The sequence below is a fragment of the Aedes aegypti genome, chromosome 1 (genome assembly GCF_002204515.2).
Source record: "Aedes aegypti strain LVP_AGWG chromosome 1, AaegL5.0 Primary Assembly, whole genome shotgun sequence".
NCBI classification, from domain to species: domain Eukaryota; kingdom Metazoa; phylum Arthropoda; class Insecta; order Diptera; family Culicidae; genus Aedes; species Aedes aegypti.
In genome coordinates this window covers 268,277,401-268,298,065 of record NC_035107.1, presented here as the reverse complement: position 1 = coordinate 268,298,065, position 20,665 = coordinate 268,277,401, and the positions used below count along the sequence as shown (strand labels likewise).

The following is a 20,665-nucleotide window of genomic DNA, read 5'->3' as shown; positions in this document are numbered from 1 at the left end:
TTCCAAATTCGGTTCGTCGTTCAAGATAGTTATATCATGGAAAAACAGATTTTTAAGGAAATGTTCGATGAACCATTGAAGGGTTCTACCCCAAACATTCGACTATTGCCAAGGCTATATAATGACACTATTTAAATAAACTGTTTCGTACATTCCATATATGTTCTGTGAACCCAGTTTAATATTTGAGAACCCAGTTTATACATTGAGGATAAAAAATCATTTTCGGTGATAAAAATGTTCTTTTTGTGAGCGAGTTGCTGATTTCAAAAGAAAATTGCATACCTTTAGGCGTTTTATTTGGTGTATTCTGGATCTTACAACATTCAATTCTAAAATTGACCGATTTATCAACAAGTTGTAAGATTTTTGAGACTTGATTCGGGATCAGTGATCCTAAATTTAGTAAAAAGCATGTCTCTTTATTTTAGGAAACGTGTCACAGTAATTGATCAACTTCACCCCGGAATCGAAAATTCCATTTTTTGATTTCTAAAAAATGTTTTTGTTATTATGATAACAATTCGTTAAAAATTTCGTTTGTATAATTCGATAAACATCCAACCAGTACAGGTTTAAAAAATATTTGGGTGAGAATACATGCATCCTACTACGAATTAGGAAACAGAATCGCTCAAAAGTGATCAACTTCACCCCATTTTACGGTACCCCGAACGGGTAACTACCCCGAACGCCATTACCCCGAATGCATGACATTTTGAGACTTATTCTAGGTAGAGAGTGGGGATTGTACGATTCCTTGTGTATTTTTTCATATATTAGAAGATAAAAAATCAACTAGTTTTTCAGCAAATAATTTTTACGAACTTAGTTTTGTTTGGATTTGTCCTCTAATTTTTGTGAGATTCACACAGCCACATTGCAATGCTCTGAAAACAACCTATTTCGAAAAGAAGGGTGAATTTATTATGAAAAGGATAGCTATAATATGCACAAAATTAGGATGTAGTAAAGTCTCTTATTGGACGTCGGTACCCACTTCCTTTACTCATTTTTGTAGGTGTCGGGCTTCTAGCATTAAGATCTTGTTTCGTAAACAATGGTAATGGAAGATCATCCTGAGATAGTCGCTGAAGATGTTGTTCTATGGAACCCGTTCAAAGACCGCAACCTGATAGACAACCGTTCCGCTATAGCAAGGAAACGTTAATACATTTGTACATGTTGAAAAAACGGCGGCCAATGATTGCCGCTACAGTAAAAACATTGAATGGTTTATGTAATCATTAATTTGAATTTCTATGAGATAACCACAAAAAATATTTATTTTTCATTCAAGGCCATGAAGAAATAAAGATGGCAGAAAAGTGGTGAGCAAATCCATAAGAGACCTGTCTGTTTTAATACAAGAAAATAAAGGAAGGGAAAACTTCTGATTAGAATTATAGCAGGATTCACTTTAGTGACTGCCTTCAGGATATATAAAAAGCTGTTCAATATGGAAACATTAGTGACTAGCTAATCCAACGAAAACATGAAAGAACAGCCTATTTAAGAAAGAAGGGCAAATTTCTGGTGAAATGTTTGCAGCTATGACGTGCTCGATCACTGTAACAATGTAATGCTATGGCACAACCTATATGCATAAGAAAGGGAAATATTTGTTTAAAAACAAAATTGAAATATGAACACCACCATGAATCCCAAATACCGATGATCAGGCAGCTGTTCAGCAAGACCATATTGAGGATTATGGGTTCGAATTCTTCTGGTGGCGGATCTTATGCATTGAATATTTCCTTGACGTCCTTGGGCATAGAGGCACATGTATCTGAATAGTAAATTGACAAGGAAGGCTCTCAATCATTAAAAAGCTTATTTAATTAAAAGTCCGTTCACAAATTTCGTAACTCTGAAGGGAGAAAAAATGTTGTGGGTGGTTGTCCTCAAAATGTTGCAGTCCATACACAATATGTAGCATTTCCATACAAAAAATGGTATAAGGGGGTGGGTAGGTGTCAAAATGGCAATTTTTGGCGTTATGAATTTTGTGAATGAACCATTGAACTGTGAAAGTGCCCACTGCGCTGATAAACAGGCACTATCTCAGAAAGAATTCGAAGAAGATAATTGCCAACAAGATATTTCGAAAGAATAGCTGGCATATGAAAGAAGGAAAAATATATGATGAAAATTTTACCGACGAATTTTACGCGCCATAATTACCAGTTATCATTAGAGACGCATTTCTGCCCGCAAAACAAGATACGGCACTGTATTTCATATTATTCGGAGTACCCATGTAACCATTGGCCCGTTAATTCGCCTTTTTGGCCTTATAGGGCTATTATACGGCTAATATGGGGCATGTTAGCCATATAATAACCCTACATTGGCACGCAAGATGAATTAAAGTGCTATTTGGTTACTTGGGTAGTGGCTTTCGGGGTAGTGGCGTTCGGGTAATTGGATGGAGCCCCCTATAGTCGAGTCCCATGATCTTCTTATTTTTTCACGATTGATTATAAATTATATACTGTTAGATAATCATTACTTATATTATCTACACTGAAGAATGCCTTAATAAGATATACAGTGTCCGTTCGATTTTGGCAACATACGCATACCTGGAACCACAATATTATCAACTTGAATGAACCTAAACCTTTGCTTCGCAGGGTTTAAGTGTATGGTCTAATGGAAGATCACACAGAGTATAAGAATACATTTTAATGACTCTTAGCAAATAAATTTCCTTGAATATCTAAAACAATGCAAACAAGATTTGAAGGAATCTCAAATCGATCACTTTCAACTGAAGGATCATCTAAAATCGAACACTTTCGACTGAGGGATCATGAAACGCATGGCATTACGGATTTCTTACGCGCCATGCAATTTAATTTTAATTTTCATACAAAAAATCTTACCATGGGGGAGGGGGGGTTGAAAAACCCCGAAAATTGTCTTACGTAATTAATGGATCGCCCCTGAGTTCATTTATACATTTTGTTTCGTCTCGTACACTCGTACAAAGTAAGTCAAATCAATCCGTAGCAGCTGTCAAATCAACATTTGTTATCATAAGTTATGTCGCATAAGATCACAGGTTAGTTCGGCAGAGTATGTATACACTCGCATTATATGTTATTATTCATCACATAATATATGCACGCATATCGCCTCCACTTTTGTACGTAGAAGGCCTTTTCGCGACATCTTATAAGTGAAATTCTGCACATATAAAGCCTCCAGGTGATTTCGTTTTACGTACATTTTGGTTGTCTGGGAAGCGAATTCTCTCAATTTTTATAACAAATTGTGTTATAAATTTATTTTGAATTGAAACAAATTCGCCGGTACCAATGGTCGTAATCTGGGAGGGAGGCACCGATACTACACACGAAATATAGAACAATGTTTGTTTGAACTGCAAGATAACTCCAGCTTGCCAACAACAATCAAGCAGGCTTGGGGAAAATCGCTAGTTTTCTTTTGTTGTGTACTTTCGATTTTTCCTGACAAACATGGAAAAAGGGCCACAGTTTTATATGCACTAAATATTCATTTTCATTGGAAAAAGTAAAACGATGCGTTTTTCAATGCTTTATATTCAATCTGATTGAAAGGTGCTCACGTGACATTACTTGCATTGTGTGCATGAATTGATTTTCATTCGATTTTTGTCACTTTTGATGAAATGCGAAAATGTGTTTTAATCAGTTACGCGCTTTTTCCATGTTAGTTGAGATGTGTTTGAGATCTGGGCTCACAGTGACAGTTCGATCAACACCACCAGTAATGAACAATTTCGCAAATATTCTTTTCTGAGCTTGTTCTACTGGTCTCATCACTACTCAGGCGGTAGAAATTATATTGAAGACGTTAAAATTGAATTGCAATCGACTGGAATTTCTTTGTTATTTGATGACATATTTCAGCGAAACATTTCAACCAAATCGCCATACAAAAACCGAGTGTTCGGTATATGAGTCTGTTCGGAATTTGACAAAACAAAACGGTATTAAAGTTTCCGATTATACCATGTCTGCAGACAACCAAATAGGGAACAAAATTAAGGAAATGTGGCCAAATTCCGTACCATGAAATTGTTTGATCAAGTTTTGACGGAATTTAAGGATTTTTTCATGATAGGTGATACCCTTGTAATTGACCAAAACTCTGCCCAATTTAGAGATTTTGGTCTATTATGAAACGGAAGCTAAAAGCGAATCAAAGTATCGCCAAAACATCGACGAATTGTAAACTAAATTTGATGAACTTGTTAAAAATATGGATGAAAATAGTGTGCGCAAATTGATTAACCGTATTCCAAGAAAAGTCCGACAACTTCTTATAAAAGGGGATGAATATTGTTTTTATTATTTTCCTTTGAAGCTTACAAGCAATGCAACATTTGAATAAAACAGAACTCATTTTTGTTGAATTATATCCAAATTATTCCAATTTGTTTATGTTCCAACTCTAAATGGGCCACACCTTAGAATAGCCTCTGGATAAGCATAGTTTTTTACGTACTTATTAGTCATGAGGTTAATCAAAAATGGTGTTGAAAGTTCAATGTCAAGTTCAAAATCAAAGTTGACTGTGTCTTAAATTACTTAGAAAACAACAGATTACGGACTACATACCTAACCTACAGATATTGCGCTTCTCAGAATTCATAAATTGACACCTCCCGTGGTTTGATAGTATCATCGATTTTCCACAAAGCATCATTTGCACTCCCGCCAAAATCACACACGTGTCTGAGTCAGAGATGGCTAAATTTACCTCTCGTATATCCCACATCAACTAGACATGACAGAAGACCAACAACAGTTTTATTCAAGTTACCCCATGGGAAAAGCCATTCTCTGATGTTGCCGCAGCCGATATTCCGCACCAAGATTCCACCCACACCGAGACCCCCTTTGAGGTTGTCGGTCAACCTTGTGCCTTTTCTTTCCCCTTTCTTTCATAACTTTTGACTCACACTGGAGCTACTACTGGATCTGCACAACTGGTCGTCGCACACTGGAGTAGTTTGGGTCAATCATGTACACAATTATTGTCTGTTCTTAATGGAAAAATTTTGTTGTGTCCAAATATTGACTAAAAATGGGTTTAGCCTTACTAGTATTAATTTCAAAACATTACATGACACCTATCAATCAGTAATTGTATCGAAAAACATGCATGATAGACATATGCTGTTAACTGTTTTCTAATGAAATCGATGGATTCTTCTTCTTCTTCTTTTTTTTTGCGTTACGTCCCAACTGGTCCCAACTGAGCCTGCGTCTTAGCTCAGCTTTCTTACGAGCATCTCCACAGCTATTGATTGAAAGCTTTCTTTGCTAATTGACCATTTTTTGAATGTGTATTTCGTGTGACAGGTACAAAGATACTCTATGCCCTGAGAAGTCGAGGAAGTTTCTCAGGCTAGGATTGGGTATTAATTCCTATTGAGCTATAACCGTTTCTAGTTAACATTAGGACATAACTAGATTATTCAGAGCAGAACTAATGTTTTGGCCTTTATTGACCCACATTACTCCTGTGTGCACCATAGACATACATAAAAAGCACATGTAGCATCCCGAGCAGAAGAAAATAACTACTGAATACCAAATTGAGGTATTCCATACCAGATAATTTCCAATACTTACAACCTGAATGAGGTATGAATGAGCCCTGCATAAGAGGTAAAATACCTCAAATAATACCTTCTGCATATTCTACAAATACCAAGTTGATAATTAGATCAGGTATTGCAATACCTAAATAATACTTGATGGATTTTCATATAAAAGTGAAATTTTTCAATAATAGTTCAATACCTCCAGCAGTCCTCAATACCTATCGAATACCAAAATGAAGTATTTTTAATTGTTTTAATTATTTTTTTCAAATACCATTATAATACCAAAATGAGGTATTGATAACTGTTTAATACCTAATTGGGGTATGATACCAAAATATGGTATGCATAAGTTATTGCCGAGTTATTCTTTCCTCCTCGGGATGTTATACATCATCGCACCGAGGTTTTCCCGAGGAGCTTAAAAGATTCTCGTTTCCCATGGCTTTCATTTTATTTGAGTTAGGTTAAGACTCACCTTTCACCAGTTTTCTGATGGCTTCATGGACGCTGCTAACGAACTCGTTCTCGAAGCGCCGGAATGTGTCCTATGTGTAACCTGTGAGACGACGGTGTTCATACGTATCCCCAGTGCAAATCGATTGAATCGTCGGGGATTATGGTTGAACCGAAGCGATGAAAGGATTCTGAGTACAAGATTTCTCCTTTATTTTTTTCTGTAACCGTGTTTACCCTTCCAACATGCCGATGGATCACTTTCCTAGAATGCACTTTACCCGAATCGATTCACCATCCGGAACACGACCCAGCTTTATCCCACTTGGACACTTTTTTGAAGTTGTCTTTTTTACTTATTTCACACGCTGATGCCCATCACCGGAGGTCGGAACTGTGCGGAAAATGGTGAAGCATGGACCAAACGATCACCGTTCCATTAAATGGGATTATTTTTCCGTTATCACCTAGGACTGTGGGGCGGGGACAACTTTTGTGTGGTCTAACAGTTGTCGCGAAGGCTACAGTATCGGACAATATATTTGCAACTTTTTCGATTTTCCATACAAAATTATCAATTTTAGAGGGTCAGATCTCATGACACGAATGCCAAAGAATGGTAAAGTGTCGCTAATAAATAATAATCAGAGGATCAGATCTCGTTATTTGTGAACAGATTTGAATGAAATTTTTACAGTTCTTCAGAAATTTCTACAGATAATTTTGAGTAATTTTTCAAAACACGAGTTCAAAGGTACATAAAAACATAGATCTAACCTTCTCAAACAGACCATTTTGTTTGGCAAATCGAAAAAGTTGGAAATATATTGTCCAACACTGTATGTCGCCACCAAAAGAGGAATTACCCTTCTCGACACATCCACTCCGGGTCACCACCGGTTTTGCTTCTAATTTTTCCGGCCGCCTTTTTTTCTGTGCTCGCTGACGATGATGTCTGCCGCTGTGGGAATGGAAAGAAAAGAGATATTTTGTTACCCTTGGGCGGTTACAACATTTACATTGGATTTGTCTGGTTTTTTATGACTGAGTAGAAAATATTTATCGTCTTTGGTCAGTGGAGGTGACTAGGAGTAGCAATGAGAATTGAAAATAAAAACCATCGGAAGGAGTCCTTGATTAGGTTGGTTATATATGGCAAGCTTAACGCTGGAAGTCGGATTTTTATAACGATTTTGTACACATTATCATTGACCCTTCGAAATACGATGGGGACGCATGGTGGATATCTGCATTTGTTCAGCTCGGAATCAAATTCCTTTCATTTCAGGGATGTTTAACGTTTCTAAGCATAACAAATATTCAATTTCGGTAATAAGTGGTCGGCGTTAAGTCAGAGTGGACCAAGTGACATTTTTGGTATTTTGAGAAAAATGGGTTCAAAGTCTAACGCTCTGTAATTTTTGAACTCGTTTAAATTTTGGTTGAATATTTCTACACGTCTTTATGTTACTTTCAAGCAATATAATGTGAAGTGATAATCAAGAAAATTCATAATTCAAACCTCTAATAGAACGATTTTTTGATGGACTATGTGTACTTGGTCCACTCTGACTGAACCAAAGACCACTGTTCAGTGAGTTGGTTCACTCTGACTGACCAATTTCTTGGAAAATAATAATCATTTAATGCTTGCATGGAAAAATTGGGTGCATATATCCAAGATAAACAAATTATCAAGACCCTTCGACACCAGTATCCTAAATTCTTAAATAATCCATAAAGTATATACCAAAATCAGTGACATTACGATAGCTTGAAAATAAAGGTTTCGCAGGGTCAGGGCATTGAAGACCAGAAAAATTCAAGTATGCGTTCAGTCAGAATGGACCAAGTGAAAATCTTGAGTACCGACCAAAATATGCTGGTCCAATAAACGGGTCCTAGGACATGCCATACATACACCATAGATCTACCGTAAACTTCTATCGGACTCTGAAATTGACTAAAAAAATGCAGTAATCAATCATTTTATTGCTTTTCAACACTTGGTCCACTCTGTCTGCACAGAATTTGTTGCAATTTCTGACCACTCATCCAAATATGGTAAATAGTCAAAAATCAAAATCAAATGCATCGAATTAATTAATATTCATAAATTTCTATTGATGGATAAGTAAAAGAATGGTTCGATGTCTAAAAATGTGACAAATCTCCTGAAATGGTTTTCATTTCTTCGCATTCCTCAGCGCGCTGATCATTTTCGCTATTATGGTAATAAGCACTTGGTCCATTCTGACTGAACACTTTTATCGATTTTTATTGATCATCCAAAGTAAATTTGTTTCATATTTCTCGCAGTTTACAGCATTCATCAAATCTGGTCAAAGTGAAACGGAGGTAAGGTAATTTCGCATCAAATGAGAGAATAATTCAATTTTCCTATGTTTTGTACTTGGTCCCCTCTGACTTAACGGCGACCAAGTAGGTGCCTAAAAATTATTTAAAACTAAACGCAATAATAGCAAACTATGAACTAAGCTTTTCTATGTGATCATAACATGCTTGTGGACTTTAGACCCAAACGCAATGATAGCGGAACAGCAATGGAAAGCTGAACCGGTTCGTCAGCATGAATCACACCATCTCGACTGAGCTGTCAGCGAATTAAAGTGAACCAACACTGAGTCGACAAGCATGTTACAGTTCATACTGGCGAAACGGTTCCGCTTTCCGTTTCCGTACCGCTATCATTTCGTTTGCGTTTGACAAAAATTGAATGAAAATCAATTCATGCCGATTAGAAAGTAATACCACGAAAGCATTTTTTATTCTGATTGAATATAAAGTTATTGAATAAATAAAAATGAATGAAATGCATAGAAAACTACCGTTTTGACTCATATTCCGAACACTTAAGACCAACAGTGACTTCAAATGCATCTGGAAGGCATAAATAAGCTGATATTTGTGTAAATTTTAATTTCTTCGCTAAGTCTAACTGTTAGCTGTTAGGTGTGTCATTAAAATGTTTATTAAACCTGTTTAGTATTGTTTTTACGTAAAAGTTTAAAACCACATTTTGATTCAAATGCCGAACACGGTGTTCATTCTGTCTCATGTTCCGAACACCTTGGCTCAAATTCCGAACAGTCGTATTGGAGGGAATAATTTTGCAAATAAATTTCTCCGAGCTAGTTCTACTGATCTCGAACTACAGAATCAACACTACCTCCGAGGTATAAAGTAGTTTGGAAGACGTTTAAATTGAATTGCAAATGACTGCCATTTCGTTCTAATGCGGTGACATATTTCAGCGAAACATTTCATCCAAATCGCCATACAAAAACCGAGTGTTCGGAATATGAGTCTGTTCGGAATTTGAGACAAAACGGTATGTCCCTTTTCCCATGTTTGTAGGGATTTTCATCAAGTCTGCCTTGATTGTCTTTGGCAAACTGGAGTTCCTCCATCTCAGGTACCGTTTTGACTCATATTCCGAACACTGGCTTGGCTGATATTTGTGTAAATTTTAATTTCTTCGCAAAGCCTAACTGTTAGCTGCTCGGTGTACCGATAATAATGTTAATTCAGTTAGTTTTAATATTGTTTTTACGTAAAAGTAGGGAACAACATTTTGATTCAAATGCCGCACACTGTGTTCATTCTGTCTCATTTTCCGAACACCTTGATTCAAATTCCGAACAGCACGAATAAATCGTATTCAAATGAATAATTTCGCAAATAAATTTATCTAAGCTTGTTCTACTGGTCTCAAACTAGAGAATCATCACTACTCCCGCGGACTAAATTATACAGGAGATGTTAAAATTGAATTGCAATTGATTACCATTTCCTTGTTATTTTGTGACATATTTCAGCGAAACATTTCAACCAAATCGCCATACAAAAACCGAGTGTTCGGAATATGAGTCTGTTCGGAATTTGAGACAAAGCGGTATCAGATTTTGCAATCGCTAGTGGTTTTTTTCCCTCTCAGGTTGCGCGTTTTTTTGCCGGGTAATGTGTGGTCTTTTGATTCCGTTACATGCTCCTGCGGGACGAGCGACGGAATCAAGATCAATCGTGTTCGGCTCACGAGTGCGAAAAGATATTCATATTTAGTCGAGGATGGATTGCTAACTGGTGAGCTCGTTTCATGTTTATGATAAACATTTTTATATTGGCATCATCGATATGTTAATGTAATCATTAAACATACTTTGCATGGTTTATCATTATTATCTTCGACATAAACATAAACCTTTATTCCTGGTTTATATCATTTTAACCAGTCTGAACCAGACGATAATGAAAATTAAATGTCTTCTTCTTTCTGGCGTTACGTCCCAACTGGGACAGAGCCTGCTTCTCAGGTTAGTGTTCTTATGAGCACTTCCACAGTTATTAACTGAGAGCTTTCTTTGCCGATTGACCATTTTTGCATTTGTATATCGTGTGGCAGGTACGAAGATACTCTATGCCCTGGGAATCGAGAAAATTTCCTTTACGAAAAGATCTTCGACCAGCGGGATTCGAACCCACGACCCTCAGCATGGTCATGCTGAATAGCTGCGCGTTTACCGCTACGGCTATCTGGGCCCCTAATCAAATCAAATGTATATCGCGTTTTTTCACGATACAGTTCAGAATTTGGGTTATATTTTCATAATCGGAAGGCTTTTAAATATTCCATCGGTGAAATTTTTATTTTTCCACTTTTTAGCTATTTTTATACTAAAACCCAAATCCCGTTTTTTGACGCATTTCAGCCCATACAAAATGTAGAGTTCTGTTTGATCCTTCGACCTTGACGCTTGCTCCTACGGGGGCGAACGACGAGAGCAGGATCAAACATGTCACGCGTCGGTCTAGTAAGTGAAAAAGTTACGTGATCGGTTAGTTCGGTTAGAGTAAGTGAAAAAGTGCCGCGATCGGTTAGTTCTGTTTGATTCTTCGAACTAGACGCTTGCTCCTGCGGGGGCGAGCGACGAGGGCAGGATCAAACATGTCGCACGTCGGTCTAGTAAGTGAAAAAGTGGCGTGATCGGTTAGTTCGGTTAGAGTAAGTGAAAAGTGCCGGTTAGTTCTTTTTGATCCTTCGACTTTGACGCTTGCTCCTGGGCAGTGCGTCAAGAAAGCCCGAGCAGTCGTCAGTTTTTTTTTCCTTTTCGGGTCGCACGCCTATTTTTTTTTTTCTGAGTGCTTTTATATAGCCGAGCAAACGAGTGAAGCTGAGAGTGTATTGTGGCTGCTCAGTCAAGGATAACGGATCAATTGGTGAGCTCGTTTCATGCTACTATTTCTAATCTATAAAATATGTATGACTGCACATTTAACCGTTACAATGTTGGGACGTAAATATGATTTTTCAACAAACTATGAATGGTTCGTCACTGTGAGTGTCGACACAAACTCATGATTCATGAATTATTTATGTTGACCATTTTTTTATTTTCAGAACACCCCTTTTTTACCTTTATTTTTGTAATTAAAAAAAACTTTGAATGGTTTGACACTACAAGTGTAAACTTGCGAGAGGTTCACTTTATTCAACAAACTTTTGGATGATTCGCCACTGTAAGAGTCGGCATAAGAATAAGAGTGTTCTCTGATGTTCCAACCAATCGAATTTTTCGTTTCTTTTCAAATAAGTAAAATAAAATAACACATGCTTTCGTCCTGACAGCTGTAGGATTGTTACATTTAGGTATTTGTTCAACAAACTTTGAATGGTTCGTCACCTCAAGTGTCGGCATAATTTTCCTCTACATAGAAATTGTTCATATCAAATGAAAATATTATATTTACATATAAGCATGTATACATCTCACAAATCATTATTTATCATGGTCTAATTGCTTATCAAAGTGAATCCTGTGACCCAACGATCCTTCCCATTAACAAACATCCCTCCCAGTAACCTTTGTGGAGATGCAGAGGCAAACACGGTCTCCAAATAGCAAAGGTAACACTCTAACATTCCTTTTCCCGAATCCCACCTGACTGCAAGGACGTGGCCGGCGCCGTTATTGACTCTGTATAAATAGAGGCACTGAATTATGCACATTGAAGAAGATTATGGCCAATCCCAGCCGAACTTCTAGTTGATTCTTTGTGCATTTTCACTGACTTCGGTCAATCACGGAATAGCAACCATTGATATGTCTAGTCAGTATAAGCTAAGCTAAGCTAAGCATTTCAGCCCATACAAAATGTAAAAAAAATCACCAATAAAAAATATTAAAACCTTTCTATTTTGAAAATATAGATCAAATTCTAATCTCTGGCGAGAAAAGGCCGATGTACAGTCACCCCACAGCCCAAGTAACAATTTCAGTGCTTTTTGATCTTAGATGTTATTTATGGAGGTTTTATTAGAGATGTATGCATTCCTAACAGATTTAATAAAGCATTACAAAGTGCCAAACGTTCTTTTCGGCAAAACACACTTTAAAATGCTTTGTAGATATCTACAAGAGCTCCCACTAAAACTTATTTGCTGGCCACATTTGTTGATAATAAATTGTATTTTGAAGGAGCTGTGTAGTGTCTATTAAAACCTATACTTAAAACCTCATCTTGCTTGTCTTGTCAAGGCATAGGTAAAACTTCTAAGACTACACTAAGTCATGTTAAACCCTTCTTAAATCTCAACTGTCTGATGCATGTTATTGGAATGCAGTCTGTGTGTGGTTATCAATAGCATTATGTTGATAATGACAATCATGTAGTGAATTATGGATTGATCAGAACGCAAACATAGAAATGACAAATATTGCCCTTGAAAAATTAACAAACTACCGTATAATACATATTTTTCCAAGCTTGCCTGAACTTCCCGTTCTAGTGGGACAACTATGCTGCACACAACAGCTGAGCTACACGAAAAAAGCTTTCATTTTTCAGACACTTATCACTTATCGTTTACTGCATCAGTACAACCGACCAAGCACGACGGGCTTTATTATAGCAATTAATTCCAATAATACAGTTAGATACATAAAGGCACAAATTTAAAAAAATGAAGTGCATCACAAAATTGAATCTTCCGATTTATTTACCTTTTTGACAGCACTAGCTTTCCTGAGTGCAGTTTAAGTCAAGGCTCCCAAAAAACCTATTTGTCTTAGTGCAGAACAAATATTCTGATTTAGGAATATTTTAGCCAGTGAGGGTTTTGCGCACGGGTTCTTAAGATCAAAAGAATTTATGAATCATTATATTGTTCGGAATAATCACCAATTGATCTTAAACCATCCCAGACAATACTAGCAAGACTTGACTGGATGGAACCCATTTTTATTGTCGCCGTTTCGGATTGATAACTACAATATGCGTGGGAAATTTCAATTTATGATTGAGATGAGCCTGAAATCATTCTGAAAATGGAATGGAGTAAAATATTAAATAGCCAATAATGATGTCGTAATTGTGGCGCGTTGCTGTAAATCGAAAAATTTTATGTCATTCCACCAGTAAATTTGTAATGGCAGAAATTTCACGCGATCGTAAGGAAATTTTCTGCCACGCAAAAAATGATTATTTTAATTGATTATTATGAGTTGGCAGACATCATGATGGTTTCAATATCAAAAAAAAAAGGTTATAATTTTTAAACAACTTATTGGTTGATGTTTGTTCAATCATAAGCTCTTAACATTGGTTTTATTCCGTGTATTAGGATATCGTAAAAGATTTAATAAAAGTTTAGAAACGGCTTTTAGGTATAGTCTTAACAACCTCCTGTAGTGTGGGCCTTTTCGGGCTTAAAGGAGTTTTATCATAGGTTTATTAAAGTTATTAAGACTAGTAAGTTCTAAAATGAGTTTTAATGATATGGTGGTAACAACAGCTTGTAGTAAATGAAAAAAACTAAAAATGTTACTTGGGAGATATGGATCAGAGTTGGAGTAAAACGGGAATATTTCATCAAATAGAGTTGTAACTACGCAGAACACATTTTACTTACGTGAACCATATATAAGAATATTTTTTCCGTTCATAGGAAATAAAATGTCAACCGTATTTCCAGAAGCGTTGATTCATAACTGTGGGGCATTAAAACCCATACTACAGTTTTTACCCTTTTTTACCCGACTTGACCCAGTGACCCACCGGAATAACTTCGGCCACAGGAATATTCCCGAGTTCCTCTGGCCACTTTTAGAAACTAAATATGTGTGGCAGTATATTTACTGACAAAAAATATTTGAATCCGAGAAGTATTCATTGAACGGTGAGGGATTTAGTATTTTTGCCTATACTCAGACCTATACGGGTTAACTTTGCAATAAAATAATCAAACACACGACTTGTAAGAATTTGGACGTAATTTTTTAATTCAATGTTTATAGCTGTGCATTTAGTGTTCGAGGAAATTTTTAATTCTCAAACCTGTTATGTTGCATGGTGATCAATTTCTCTCCAGTGTGTCGTTTTCGATTTTCAATGTTCAAGTAAGAAATGTTACATTTATTTCAAAACAAATTCAAATATATACTCGGAAAAAGATTACCGAAGAACTGATTTTGTTTCTAAATGAGGTTGATAATATCTTAATTCTTAAGTACAATGTAACAAAAGGTTGAAAAATAGTAATTAATTTACCCCCTGTGTACGGTACTTGGATAAATTTTGGAGTTCTCCTGAAAAAAATGCTGGTGGAATCTTTCTTAAGAAAATCATAAAGAGAATTAAATCTTTTTTATCCCGGTGAATTTGCTGGACCTCTTTTTTTTAAGTCTTCAAATGGTCTCTCAAAAAGCGCACGGAGGTGGTGTAAAGTAATCATTTTTAGTGAAATTCAGGAATGAGCTTCCGAAATGTACCATTATCATTACGGCCTCCTGGGGGTCCACGGACCACTGGTTGACAAAAACCCTGCTTTAAAATATTAGATCGCATTGAACACATGCTCAAAAACTTATTATTATTATTTTAAAGTCCGACTTGAAAACGGTCAGTTTACTTCTGCGTTGAAAGACGCTCTTTCGAGGGATCTGCATACGTACCTGTATTCAGAACCTTCCTCTACTTTTACTCCTAGTTTTAGGAGTTGTGGCCTTACTCTTTTCCCTCTCCACCTCTCTTTTCCATCCACCCACCTTCTCCTACTTCCAAACAGGAGAATGATGGTAAATGATAAAACATACAGTTTTTTCTGGCGAGGCGAAACGCTCCCATTGGTAGAGGCACGTGCCCCGTGAGCTGATTTTCTGATACCTGTACCGTTGTCACGACCTCCTCGGGGTCCACGGACCACCGGTTGATAATATATACCATGACCCCACAGTTATGGATCAAATAGTGTGGAGTCCAACCTATAAAACTCAATAAAACGATATGGAAAACGTGAAATTGTAATTTAAATGCATGAATTGAATCGTTTCAAATTGGAACTTCGGTTAGTAAACTGTTTTGAGTGTAATATTTACATAGGATTGCATAGAAATTAAAAATTGTATCGGTTTCTGAAAACCATATTATGGATCAATTTTCATATTATGGATCAAATTGTGACATAATACGGATCAGTGTGCAAAATCAAAAGATTTTCAACTCAATGCATTTGTATTGCATGATTTGGCGAAAGTTAACAATGTGTCACATATTACTGCAAGAAATAGCATTGTTAGAGCTGTAAACAAGGGTAAAATGCACTTATTTTGAGATACTGCGTTGTAGTAACTGAGAAATGAACTGTTTTCGCTCCGCATCAAGTTTTCCACCCATTTTTGTCTGCTAAAAATGAAATTTACAAACCTTGGTATTTTATTAGTTTTATCCTTAGTGCGATTGTCTGAAAATGTCAAATCCAATGCTTAAAATGGCAGAAATCTACATTCTTTGGAAGTGATCCATAACCGTGGTAAACAATCATTTCCTGATCCATATTATGGATCACTAGTTAGAAGTGCTAATATTCGGTATTTAGAATCAACAATCAAGAAAAATGTTTTCCAAAGATGAATTCATACTTAATTGAAGCGTACGAGCATGGCTTATGCTATAACATTTGAATTTTACCACCTGTGGGAGCTTATGAATGCTGACGGCACTTCTTACAGAAAACGACCATATAATAATAGCTGTGTGGTACCAACTAAACATTTGTCAACTACACCGTTATTTTGCGGTTGAATGTTGTGCTTAACATCACAAATGGTAGAAGACAAATAGTATGACATGGGAAAAATATGTTTTACGTCAACGTTTATGTTTTGAGCCAGTTATCCGATGTTGAACGCCAAAGTGATCCGTCACTGTGGGTGATCCGTAACTGTGTGGGCATGGTATTATACCTATATTATATCGCTTCAAACGCATGCTCAAAAACTTAGTTTTAATTTTTTTTGCGAAGACAAATTGCATAATTTCAGTGTTTATAAATCAAGTGTTAATGATTTAATTTTGATAGTTTTAAACGAGCAAGCATGCACGAGGCTTGACAGGCAGGTTTACCATTTCAAGTTTGCTGAAAGTAGTAAAAACTGGGTCCACGAGGTTACCTAGATAGTGAGGTTTTTGAGCTAACGCCACTGGGGCATTTTGTATAAATCTTCAAAGGCTTAACGTTGGTGTTCTCCTATGCTAACCTCGATATGAGCTTCTACTTAAACTAGACGGGCTTTTTGCAATCTAAGCACGGAATTGCCTAGCAGTAAAAAACAATACACAATGATAGCTATGCAGAGTCGCCAATGGCGACAAAGTACAAAATTCACTGTGTAAAGCAAGAAGACTGGCTTTGCATCTCGAATTATTTTTTATAGACAATCATATACAAAATAATTCTGATCATATCAATTCTTTATCAACTATATATCGATATTTTGTCAGTGCAAAATCAGCAGATTACTATTACTGCAAAACCATGACGCATATCAATGATTGCTTACTTCTTTTTAATATCTCACATTTCACAAAAATGAAGACCAATCAAATTTAATTGGATTTACAGAAACATGAGAAACAGAACTGTATTGGACGAGCTGATGCGAAATTCGTTATAAATCATTCTTAAAATAAATTGCAGCTCATAAACATGCGAAATATTTCACTTTCTATAGCGCTGGCCGGAATCGCCTGTTGCACCATTTCCATTCCGATTTTATGGACAAAATTCATTGACAAACATCCATCCACACCGCATGCAACCGCAATCACATCTAACCGCAAACCAGAAACTAGGATATGATACATGCCACGAGTCCTAAATAAGCTGCCAATCCTGACCCATACCCACATGCCTACATCTCCTCACTCGGTATTCGGGTGCGACAACAGCTTTCTCTTCGTCTTCACTATTCTGCTCATTCTCTTCATCGTATTACTCAAATCTAATACAACCCGGCGACGATAAACGACGATCACTCTCTTTCCCGATTTTCCATGGTATGCGTTCCCGTCATCATCGTTTTCACGGAAAACAGGTCTTTTACTTTCTAGAATGGTCCATGCTTATAAATGAACACAACAATTCAAATATGTAGTTAACTTTAATTCAAATTTTCACATTATCAGACTAAAATCCAATCCAATTCCAATCCAAATCCACTCCTAATCTAATTAAAATTCGATCAAAATCTGATATAAATCAAATCCAAATCCAATCCAATCCAAATCCAATCCAAATCCAATCCAAATCCAATCCAAATCCAATCCAAATCCAATCCAAATCCAATCCAAATCCAATCCAAATCCAATCCAAATCCAATCCAAATCCAATCCAAATCCAATCCAAATCCAATCCAAATCCAATCCAAATCCAATCCAAATCCAATCCAAATCCAATCCAAATCCAATCCAAATCCAATCCAAATCCAATCCAAATCCAATCCAAATCCAATCCAAATCCAATCCAAATCCAATCCAAATCCAATCCAAATCCAATCCAAATCCAATCCAAATCCAATCCAAATCCAATCCAAATCCAATCCAAATCCAATCCAAATCCAATCCAAATCCAATCCAAATCCAATCCAAATCCAATCTAAATCCAATCCAAATCCAATCCAAATCCAATCCAAATCCAATCCAAATCCAATCCAAATCCAATCCAAATCCAATCCAAATCCAATCCAAATCCAACCCAAATCCAATCCAAATCCAATCCAAATCCAATCCAAATCCAATCCAAATCCAATCCAAATCCAATCCAAATCCAATCCAAATCCAATCCAAATCCAATCCAAATCCAATCCAAATCTAATCCAAATTCAATTCCAATCCAGATACCGATTTAAATCAAATCCAAATCCCAATCTAATTGCAATCGAATCTCATTCTGCATCCAATCCAATTCAAATTATAAATCCAATCCAAATCCCATTCTGACTCCAATCCTAACCCCATTCTGATCAAATCCATGTTTCATTCTGAATTCAATTCCAGTTCTGTTTTAAATCAAATCCAAATCCCATTCTGAAGTTATGTCCCATCTCGAATACAATCCAAATCATATGCTAAATCTAATCCAAATCACACTTTGAATGTAATCCAAATCCCATCCCGAATTCAATTCAAAGCCAATCCAAAGCTTATCCAAATCCAGTCCAAATCCCATTCTGTATCCCATCCAAAAATAATCTAATCTAATCCAAAACTCATTCCAATCCAATCCAAAACCATTCTAATCCGATCTATATCCAATTCTGTATTTAATCTAAATCTCATTCCGATTCCAATCCAAATCTCATGTTTAATCCAATCTCAGTCTCATTCTAATTCTACTCAAAATCCCATTTTGAATCCAATTCAAATTTAATCTATATCAAATCCAAATTCCATTCTGAATCCTCTCTAAATCCAATCCACATCCAATCCACATTCTGAATTCAATCCAAATCACATTATGATTCCAATCCAGATCCCATTCAGAATATAGGTAATCCAAATCTCATTCTGATTTCTTTCCCATCATGTCAAATCATAGGTGAACTTATATGTAGTTCTTTGATTCGTATATGTTGTACCAGTCTACTACTCGTATAATATAGTTGAGCTTACCGAGCTGTCTGCTGCTACCGCTACTAGCAAATGGTAAATCCTCTTATCAATAATTAACAGCGGGATGATTCGAAATTAAACTTCCTGGTATTCCAATTCCGCTCTGGGCACTAAAAGGATTCACTCTATCTTCTTATTTTACAACACCCTCATTCACTACAACACTACAGTTGGCCCACTTTTCCCATTCACTCATGGCGAGCGTGGGACATTGATCCATCTATCGAATGCAGCAGCTCGACGACCTTCTCCTGGAAGATTTTCACGCTACGCTTGGCACTTCTGCTCCAGAAAGCTACTCCTTTTGAAACTTTTTTTTCTTCGCGGAAACACTTATTTATACCGACGACAGCCGAGAACGAACCATTACGTGAGCTTCGTTATTGCTTTTTGCTCTTCTTCTGCTTCTTATCTGACTGTTGGTTTCCATCGAATCCAGCAATTACACCTATTTTTTCCACATCGATGCCATTCACCCTGTGGCACTTTTCCCTGCTACCTCCGGAAGTGGCTGCATTTTTCACACACAATTACTGTTAGAGAGGGAATCCCATTTTTTCCCTTCCTGAACTCGGGTCAGGTTAACTCCCTGCCCAACTTTGACCTTCAATCAATCTAAAACTCCGGCCCCTCGCAGGATTCCCCGTCCAATTGTAATCTCACACCCGAACTAATCCACAATCTGTCTGCAAACGCGAATGGAACGCTCCCCAAATCACTAGAGGAAAATGTCTCAATCAGTATGAGGAAAAGTTTTACTACACCTTTTTTTTCTAGAATGGGGGCCACCAATGTACCAAAAAAAAAACTGTACTCCAGAGGCGTTTAGCGAGCGAAGAAAAATCCGCGCCTTCTCCACTGGCTGGCTAGGAACCGAATGAGGACCGTAAAGGATTTTCACGTTCGTTTCCGTTCACGGGAGATGCACGAGATGAGCGGCGAGAGCGATGAAAACTGGGGAAAATCACCCACACAACGACGGGCAAGGATATGCAATCTCTGATGGGTGGAGGAAAATGATCGGTGAGTGACACGGAAAATATTATGGTGCACAAATTAGTATCGTGAATTTTTGTAAAGGCATCAGGAGCACCTAAAAGACTTGTTTTTCGAGTCATTTTACTTAGGGGAAGGTTCAATATTTCGGAAACCGCTATTGCAAAATTGATAGTAACTCTTCTCAAGCACCACTAACATAGGCGCCAACTTTAGGGGGCGAAGCACTTTTTGTCACCTCGATAATTTTCCCTTCCCTCTTAGTTCTGACAAAACCCTAATTTTGAAATACCTAATTATATCCAGATTTTTTTAATGTTTTTCAACAGAATGCATGTCTCGAATTCAACTAAGAGTTTACCAAACATAATTCAAAATGTCTGATTTGGAAGTTCTTTAAATGTAATAAACATCCAATGAAAAATCTTGATGTAGATTTCTTGGAGAATCATCACTAAAGGTTTTCGCGAGATATGAAAAAAATCTCGTTCTCGTCATGAATTCATCCAACGATCGATTAGGTGTCTACCAAGTTCTAGAACATCTTTTGAATATTTTAAGAAACTTGCTTTTGAGGTTTGAGGAGCCAACTTACGATCGTTTGATAACAAGTGTTGAATTTTACCAGGAATCTTCTCA

At 36.8% G+C, this 20,665-nt stretch overlaps 1 protein-coding gene across 4 annotated transcripts in view; it reads right to left on the bottom strand.

The window, feature by feature from the left end:
- The window catches only part of LOC5573320 (gamma-aminobutyric acid type B receptor subunit 2), a 110,130-nt gene extending 90,212 nt beyond the window's left edge, over positions 1–19,918 (bottom strand). Inside the window, exons 1-3 of one of the 4 annotated variants that reach the window (XM_021837755.1) lie at positions 19,031–19,918; positions 6,928–7,022; positions 6,084–6,582 (exon numbers count right to left, since the gene is read on the bottom strand). The gene's annotated coding sequence lies outside the window, so the exon portion shown is untranslated. The remainder of the gene's footprint in view (positions 1–6,083; positions 6,583–6,927; positions 7,023–19,030) is intronic. The other 3 variants (XM_021837757.1, XM_021837756.1, XM_021837758.1) reach the window with 3 other exon arrangements.
- Positions 19,919–20,665: the final 747 nt, after the last annotated feature.